Source organism: Podarcis bocagei, assembly GCF_964188305.1.
Source record: "Podarcis bocagei genome assembly, chromosome: 13".
Lineage (NCBI taxonomy): Eukaryota > Metazoa > Chordata > Lepidosauria > Squamata > Lacertidae > Podarcis > Podarcis bocagei.
The window spans coordinates 32,771,448-32,781,502 of NC_138138.1; positions in this window are offsets into that span (position 1 = coordinate 32,771,448).

Consider the following 10,055-nt stretch of genomic DNA (forward strand, 5'->3'; position numbering starts at 1 on the left):
TCATATAATGCATTTTTAATGTTATTTTCACTTTCTATGCACACTTTCTCCTAAGAGTTGCATTTTTGTAAAAACTGATGGGAGAACTGCATCACAAAATTCAGATATAGGTGAATTTTGAAGGATGTTTGAGTTTTTGGTTCTCATGTTGTTCAGAAAGGGCAAATTTGATAGATCCAGCTTTGAATGAAAATTGAAATCAATTTCTCCCCATCCCTTATTACTTTCTTCTGGGGGAGCTAGGAAAAGAAAAGTGCAACCTGAACCATTTCTTGCAGGTTCACCAGCTGATTACATTTCATTTGTGTATCTGTTGTAAAACACTTGTGTGTATCTGGAAGAACAACATACTCCTTCTCCCACACAGATTAGGTTGATAGAGGATGTAATCTTCCTTTTCTTCTTTGGAGGGTGAGCACCACTTTTTAAATATTGGAAGTAGTGCAATGAAAAATGAAGGTAGATTGCTGTGATATTGAAACAAACTATTTGCTCGCATATTTTGAAGGAGAAAACGTCAGCCAAAGGAGGGGAGGACAGTACAGTCCTATGATTTCTAATATTCAGTTGTGTGATCTGCTTTTAAAACACTTGCTTTTCATTGCTTGTTTTTAACACTTTTTGGTTTTACTTGTTTGCTTTGTTTTTAGGGTATATTTTTATTTTTGCATGTACTGTGTTGATCTTGTGTAAGCTGCCTCCTGTACTTGTAGAAAGGCAGAGTATACATTTATCAACACTACCAGCACGTGTGATGATATATATCCACATCATGATATTTTAATAAAAAGATAAAATTAAAGAAAAGTAGATGCATAAGGAATGAAGGGGTAAATTGGTTCATCTGCTTGAGGGGGACCAAAACAAAAGCAGCTGTTAATTCATTCACTTACTTATTCATGCACACATTCATTGACCAGTGAGATCTTCCTTTGTATCTGTAGCTTACGGGATGATGAGAGAACTGTGTCAGCCAAAGTGCCTTAAACACGAACATGTTGACATTTTTTGAAGCGGTGTGATCAAGCAGGGAACTCCTGGCAATCGAGGCATTTGTTTGCAGAAGCAAGTCAAAAAACAACAACTCTAACTTTCAAACCATGCACAAACATGGCAGAGGGAATTGCCCAACAGGAGGAAGCTGATTCTCTCACCTATCACATGAATGGGACGTGTGCAAATGCTTTGGCAAAGACCAATCCTAGTCAACAGTTTCCCCTTCTTCTCTCACAGTATGAACTGGTGTGCTAAGGGCTCATGGAAACAGAACTTGAGCCCAGAACCTGTCTTGAGCACAAAGACTCAACTCTTGGTAGAATCAGCTTAACTTAAAATGGCAGACTAGGCAACTCCCAGAGTGCTAAAATCCTTGGGGGTACTTTCTTCAACTAGAATGGTCTTAGAGAGAAATCTACTGCTTGTACTTGTGGAGGCAATGCCCAAAGGTAGCTTGGCAACTCATTTCTACTGAAGAAGGAGGCTCACAGTATGGGTGTGCTGTTAGACTCACTTGAGTTGGTTGCTCAAGTGTTTTCTGTGCTTTGTAGCTGCTGCCCTTCCTTGAAATGTGTGAAGCAGCTACAGTTGTATAAACCCTGGTAACTATGCCACTGCAATGTAGGGCTAGAAGCTTCATTTGGTTAAGGACACAGCAACAAAACTGGTCATTGGTTCAAATTACAGAGGGCACATCTTCTTGGTACTTAAAGCAGGGGTAGGTAACCCACTGCCAGCGGGCCAAATATGGCCTGCCAAAAGGTTTTGAGTGGACTGCAGAGACCCTGAACCATTATGCGGCTTTCTAAAATTCTGGGTGATTTAACCTCTACATTTTTCTGAGGTTAATTACATTCGCTGGGCTTCTCAAGTGCCCTGGGGCATTTCTGGGGCTACTATTAAGCTCACACCCACAGATTTAAAGTACCCTTATTCCACTTTAGCAGTCATGAAGAATCCTGGGAAGTGTAGTTTGTTTGTTTTTGCAAAAAAAATGAGAGGCACAAATACAAGATGGGTGACACCTGGCTTGAGAGCAGTACATGTGAAAAGGATCTAGGAGTCTTGGTTGACCACAAACTTGACATGAGCCAACAGTGTGACACAGCAGCTAAAAAAAGCCAATGCAATTCTGGGCTGCATCAATAGGAGTATAGCATCTAGATCAAGGGAAGTAATAGTGCCACTGTATTCTGCTCTGGTCAGACCTCACCTGGAGTACTGTGTCCAGTTCTGGGCACCACAGTTCAAGAAGGACACTGACAAACTGGAACGTGTCCAGAGGAGGGCAACCAAAATGGTCAAAGGCCTGGAAACGATGCCTTATGAGGAACGGTTAAGGGAGCTGGGCATGTTTAGCCTGGAGAAGAGGAGGTTAAGGGGTGATATGATAGCCATGTTCAAATATATAAAAGGATGTCACATAGAGGAGGGAGAAAGGTTGTTTTCTGCTGCTCCAGAGAAGCGGACACGGAGCAATGGATCCAAACTACAAGAAAGAAGATTCCACCTAAACATTAGGAAGAACTTCCTGACAGTAAGAGCTGTTCGACAGTGGAATTTGCTGCCAAGGAGTGTGGTGGAGTCTCCTACTTTGGAGGTCTTTAAGCAGAGGCTTGACAACCATATGTCAGGAGTGCTCTGATGGTGTTTCCTGCTTGGCAGGGGGTTGGACTCGATGGCCCTTGTGGTCTATTCCAACTCTATGATTCTAAGGGTGTTGGCAACTGTAGGTCAGTGAGATCAGCACCCCAACCAACTATAGTTCCCAGGATTCTTGGGGGGGGGGGGAGCCATGACTGTTAAAGTGGTATAAAAAAAGGTAAAGGGACCCCTGAACATTAGGTCCAGTCGTGACTGACTCTGGAGTTGCGGCACTCATCTCGCTTTATTGGCCGAGGGAGCTGGCATACAGTTTCCGGGTCATGTGGCCAGCATGATTAAGCCGCTTCTGGCGAACCAGAATGCTTTAAATGTATTGTGTGAATGTGACCATATTTCAATTGGGGCTTCTAGGGAAATATGCAGGACATTTAATGGATTGATCTCTGTTGCTGCTTACCAGTGTTCTTAACAAAGCTGCTCATTAGTGGCCTATTTGCTGCTGGTTCCATTTTCCCCCATGCTTCCGGAGAAACAATAAATCTGGCAATGAAAATAATGCATTGGCCCAAATATATGGCACACCCACACCTTTAAAATTCAAGGGGGCAGGGAGAATACCCGAATATAAGCTGCTCCCTTAAAATTCCGCAGGCATTCCCACTCGTAAATGGCAAATGTAGAAGAAAATCCTATGGGTACTAGAGAGGACCCACAAGTGAAAGCGATGAATGACATAAGAATTAATTGCACAACAGTCTCAGACTCGCAAATCGGCAATAAAACATTTGGTTCCGTTTTACTGTATGTCTGTTTTAGCAGTGATATCGTAAAAGCCCATTTTTGTAAGGCCGCGAATTTAAGCTTTTCATGGTCAGAATTTGGGGGGAAATGTGTGACTTATATTCAGGCCAATATGGTGTGTGATGAAATCAGTGCCACCTTTTGTACGATTGGCAACCCTTTTTGAGCCCTAAGACACATTTCCTTCTGAGCAACCTTTTGGTTGCTGGAGGCAAAAGCCAGCAGATCAATGAATGTAAAAACAAAATTAAAAAATTCATTCCAGTAGAGCAACTAAGTTTGTTATTGGTATGAGCTTTCGTGCGCATGCACACTTCTTCAGATACACTGAAACAGAAGTCACCAGACCCTTATATATAGTGAGAGAGTGGGGAGGGGTATTACTCCGAAGGGTGGTGGGAATGGGTGATTGGCTGATAGGTGTGGTAAACCTGTTGACGACTGTTAATGACTGCAATTGGTCTTACAGGAAAAAGCAAGGGGTGAGATGGCTAAAAATAGCTTTATCATGTATTATGAGATAAGAATCCAATGTTTATATTCAGACCAGATCTCTCCATGGTTTTAAGTTTGGTAATAAGTTGCAATTCAGCAACTTCTCTTTCCAGTCTATTTCTGAAATTCTTTTGTAATAAGACAGCTACTTTGAGATCTTGTATAGAATGTCCTGGGAGATTGAAGTGTTCTCCTACTGGTTTCTCTGTCTTGTGATTCCTGGTGTCAGATTTATGTCCATTTATCCTTTGAATGTAAAATTCACCTTTATATAGGCTGTTTGTTTCTGCACCCCCCTCCTCTATCTTCCATCCAGGGAGGTAAGAATATTTATCAGAATTCAAGGACCCATTCCAGCCAGGCAATGACGCTCAAGGAGAAGATTCATGGGAGACATAGTCAAATGCTTTGCTGAAGTTACAGTATACTATTGTCCATGGCATTTCAGTTATCCACCTAACTTGCAACTCTATCAAAGATGTATACTTGGAAAATTCCAGTTCAATCTCTTACAGAATGAGAGAAACACATTCCTATTCACACCAACAGCACCAGGAAGCAGCCCTTCATTCCTGTACTGTTGAAATGCTAAAACTCCAGAAAAAAAGAATAAAGTAAAATCAGTAGGCACCAAACACCAAAACTCAGAAACCTCAGATAATGCCTGCTAGTAGATTACTTTCTGCAGTACATGTAGGATGAGGCTGTCAGCGCATCTCCATGTAATATGAAAAGCAATCAAAATTGTTTTAATTGCTTAAATTTTAATTGATGAGACTGACGTATATTTCACTGATATATATATTTGATAAACGTGCCTAACCAGTGACATGTATTTTTTTAAATGCACTAGATGTTCCTAAGTTTGCAATTATTGTTCCCTTCAGAGTGGATTATGATGAATCTGCAATTATGGAATAGAGTGCTTCCTCATCGTGACTTAAGTTTGGGTCAACCTAAGATCTGTATGGCATTTAGTAGTTATATACAAAACAGGAAATTAGCTAAGAGCAGACATATCCCGAGCTGTTCACAGAGCATTGTGCAAATTTCAGCTGAGAATGCTGCAATGTAGACAAGTATCTTTTTTTCACTGGAAAATAAAAGATTTGTATGGGGATGGGACAGGAAGCAAGAAATTTCCTAATTCTAAACAAATAATTGCTTTTTGTTTACCCTGGCAGAAAGACATGTAGACAGATTATTTCCCAAGATTTGAGGCTGAGTGGGATTTGTTAGCTTGTGTTTTTTAAAATGTTTTTCAGCCTGCTGAATCCAAATTTGTCCACATCTTAACATGCAACCCTAAATCAAGAGTTGCAGTCAACATAGCTGATACCGATTCTGTATCACCACATACATGCTCTGACGGCAACAGCGTTCAGGCAGTTTTGACAAAAGTTTGAAGGAAAGCTGGAGAGAACCACTGGGACAGGCTTATCTCTGGACACAAGCTCTACAGGGAGGGCAGGGAACGGTTTATTGCAGGTAATGTTGTTCTGCATGTCACAGAGGACAGAGTCCAACGAGCTAAAAATCCCGAAAGGGCAGATTCCTGCACAGAATTGTTGTGGTTGGTAGTGGTACTGGGCCCCAAGAGTAATTTAGTACCGGATATGTGTTATCATCTCCATGACCAAAATGCTCAGTTTGAAATGGAAATGGAAAAGGCAAAGGAAATAAATGAGGCATCCAAGAAAGCAAATGTTATAGTAATAGTAATAGTAATAGTAATAGTAATAGTAATAGTAATAGTAATAGTAATAGTAATTTATTTATACCCTGGCCATCTGGCTGGGTTTCCCCAGCCACTCTAGGCGGCTTCCAACAGAACACTAAAAACAGAATAAAGCTTCAAACATTAAAAACTTCCCTAAACAGGGCTGCCTTCAGATGTCTTCTAAAAGTCCAATAGTTGTTTATTTCTTTGACATCTGATGGGAGGGCATTCCACAGAATGACTGCAATTACTCTCACATAAACTGGCTACCCATGTGTTCCAGTCACAACAAAGACATACAGTTTCTAAATACCCTAAACAACTATGCCCTAGAACAGTTAAACTGAGCAGTGGTGACACTGGGCTTAGTTTTAAGTGATACCCAGGACCTGGTGCAAGATGTGTTGTTGAAGCAATTAGGAATGGAGACAAAAGTATTATCTAATTCAATATATAGGCAAATGGGTAATTCACTCCAGAAAAGGGAAATTCATCTCAAATAAGTGATTGGATTAAAGCAAATCAAGAGAACCAAGTCTCTCGAAAATTCTTGAGAATTCTTAATTATATGTATATTAGAAGCTCAACTAGAATGTACACCACACATCATGAAAAGTACCACCAGGGCCTTGAAGATGCCTGTGTGATTAACAAGTAGTTTCACCCACTGACCACCCATGGCAAGGCAAGTCCACAGTGTCCTAGGGCCCCTCAGCTATCCTCCAGGGGAACATAGGACAGCTCCGTAAATGAGATAGCAACATATGGATGGACATCAAATTAGAGTAATGAATAATCAAATTAACTACTCCAAAGGTTTAAAAATAAACTCAGTTTCTTATGAATCTCTCTGTATATTGAATTCCCTAACCTCTTCTGTGGTAAGCAAAACTGGTTTAAAAATCTACTGCCTTAAGCTGCATTTTAAGCTGCATTTTAAACTGTATTTTAACTTACATTTTAATCAACTTCTTTATTTTTGTTTTTACTGTATTTATATACAGTGTTAGCTGCCCTGAGCCCGGTCTTGGCCAGGGAGGGCAGGGTTTAAATAAATTATTATTATTATTATTATTATACAGTTAGAACTGGATATGGAACAACTGATTGGTTCAAAATTGGGAAAGGAGTACGGCAATGCTGTATATTGTCTCCCTGCTTATTTAACTTATATGCAGAATTTATCATGCAAAAGGCTGGGCTGGATGAATACCAAGCTGGAATTAAGCTTGCTGGAAGAAATATCAACACCCTCAGATATGCAGATGACACAACCTTGATGGCAGAAAGTGAGGAGGAATTAAAGAACCTTTTAATGAGGGTGAAAGAGAGCGCAAAATATGGTCTGAAGCTCAACATCAAAAAAACGAAGATCATGGCCACTGGTCCCATCACCTCCTGGCAAAAAGAAGGGGAAGAAATGGAGGCAGTGAGAGATTTTACTTTCTTGGGTTCCATGATCACTGCAGATGGTGACAGCAGTCATGAAATTAAAAGACGCCTGCTCCTTGGGAGAAAAGTAATGACAAACCTAGACAGCATCTTAAAAAGCAGAGACATCACCTTGCCAACAAAGGTCTGTATAGTTAAAGCTATGGTTTTCCCAGTAGTGATGTATGGAAGTGAGAGCTGGACCATGAAGAAGGTTGATCACCGAAGAATTGCTGCTTTTGAATTGTGGTGCTGGAGGAGACTCTTGAGAGTCCCATGGCCTGCAAGAAGATCAAACCTATCCATTCTAAAGGAAATCAACCCTGAGTGCTCACTGGAAGGACAGATCATGAAGCTAAGGCTCCAATACTTTGGCCACCTCATGAGAAGAGAAGACTCCCTGGAAAAGACCCTGGTGCTGGGAAAAATTGAGGGCACAAGGAGAAGGGGACGACAGAGGACGAAATGGTTGGACAATGTTCTTGAAGCTATCAGCATGAGTTTGACCAAACTGCGAGAGGCAGTAGAAGACAGGAGTGCCTGGCGTGCTCTGGTCCATGGGGTCACGAAGAGTTGGTTGGACACGACTAAATGATTAAACAACAACAATTATTATTATTACTGCCCTAAAGGGGTCCATACCATTTCAAAGCAGGAAGAATCCTTGCCTACTTGCCTACTTGCATTTGTGTTCCTTTGACTGTTTCTTAAGAAAGACAAAGAAACCCAGTAACATCTCAATAAAGGCAAATTCAATGACGAATGTCATGTTTCCTTCTCTTTTCATAAATGAAAGTTCCATCTTTCACAAGTCCTCAATTTACTTTGCACTATCAGCATTGTTTTTCCCCGAACGGAATGGACGGTTCTCTGAAACATTGAGCAAGCCTCAGCTTTCATAACTTCTGGAGAAAGGACACTTTCTCATGCAGCACAAAACTAGAAATCATGTGTACAATTGTTTCTGGCCTGAAAACCTCTTCCTCCAGAGGATCTGGGTTTGTACTTTTAAGTCTGGGTTCCCTAACGTAGTTCCTAGGTAGCCCTGCTCCTCTAGATTTTTTTGTTTTGTTTTTAAAAACCCTCTGTCTGGCACCGATCCCTGTCTTATCTGGGTCGTCCCTGTATAGCTGCCATTTCTTCCTGTATACATAAAAATGTATAGCTGTCATGAAACAGTCTGCCTTGGAGGATTTGTAGTGCTGAACCACAGTCCTGGATTTGCATGAGGTCAGGGGAGGCGAGTGGAGGGAATGAGAAGGCAGGTTTTAAACAAGAGCAGAGGGTGGAATAAGGCAGGATCTGGAGACACACAGAAGTGCTGTGCAGATATGAGGGAACTTGAAGGAGCTGTGAGGATATGGAAGTTTGTGTGAGGTGTAAAGGAAGGGGGTTGGGGCTGGCAATGGGGTGTGGGGGTTAGTTAGGCTTAGGTGGCATTGGAAAGCAGCAAGAGCACAGGCCCTAGTCCTCCCCCCCTTATATACCGGTATATAACATCACACAGAGAAAGTTATGTGTGTAATGTCATGTCCAGTTTGGCCCCAATGCATTTTGCTTGAGTGTCTTTCCTAATTTGGCAGCCTTGTTGTAGACAACGATCAAAGTCTGTTTCCCTTTACTTTTAGCCTCCATCTCCCTTTTAATTCTAGCAGTCCGGGAGTGTTCTAAGAACTTCATCTTGATGTTACAAGTGGCTGCCATATTTGTTATTTCCTGCTACTGGAAGTCTTCTTATGCTTTACTGTGTGAGGCATGGTTCAGCGAAACACTGCTCACCTTCTTGTGGGCGGCAGTTGTGGCACTGCACAATACACTGCTGGTGCCAGGCAGCAGCCACTGGGATGAATGTTCAGTAGACATCTGGAAGTGACTTATACCCATAATTCCTTCTCAGGCAGTGAGGGAAGCAAAGGAGTAGCAGCAGACACTCACATAATGGCAAGAGATACTAGCTATTGTTGCATTTGCTATACAGTGGTACCTTGGGTTACATACGCTTCAGGTTACATACGCTTCAGGTTACAGACTCTGCTAACCCAGAAATATTACCTCGGGTTAAGAACTTTGCTTCAGGATGAGAACAGAAATTGTGCTCCGGCGGCACGGCAGCAGCAGGAGGCCCCATTAGCTAAAGTGGTGCTTCAGGTTAAGAACAGTTTCAGATTAAGTACGGACCTCCAGAATGAATTAAGTACTTAACCTGAGGTACCACTGTAGTCACAAAGCTAACCAAGCCCTAGATGGGAGTGCCAGTCTTCTCCCCAGAACAGTCCCTTGTGTCTCATAAAAGCTACTCTGTACTTTTGGGGGATTCCTTCCAACTGCTTAGGATGTGTTAAAAAATTGGGCATGTCAACTTGTATGGGCTGTGCCTCATTCAGTTTCTACCAACTCTTATTACTACTGCATCTCACTGTGCCGCTTTCAAGGCATAGGGTGCTATAATGTGGAAGGGGACAGAAAAGCATCTTGCATATGCAGAGTGCAACTTTCACTACTCTAGATCCAAGTCTGGGTTCTGTCCTGTGCTCAGATCCTGCTTGTAGGCACTGGGTTTGCCACTGTGAGAACAATACTGTGAGGCACGTAGGTTGGGCCGAGAGGCTGTAATTGGCTCAAGGTGACCATGTGGGCTTTAAGGAGAAGCTGAGGTTTGAATCTGATATCTGAGTGTGTTAATCTGCGCATTGGGCAGGTGTACTTGTGGCAACGCAGAACTTACACAATGATCTGAATTGGAATGCTAAAAGCAGGATACCTCTTGAAATTTCCACGGAGCAAAAAGCACTACAACTTGATTATTCGGTGCTTCCTTCGGGGGGAGGGGGCTACAGAGTGATGTGTTTAGAAGCCTAGTTTTGTACCGTTTTCAGATAAAGCAAAATTTCATCACTAAACTGGCCAGGATGTTGAGGGGAAGGTTGCCATATTTCAAAAAGTAAAAACCAGGCCACTCTGAAAGTTCTTGAGCCTTTTTTAAAAAACAAAAATGCCAAAAAACCCT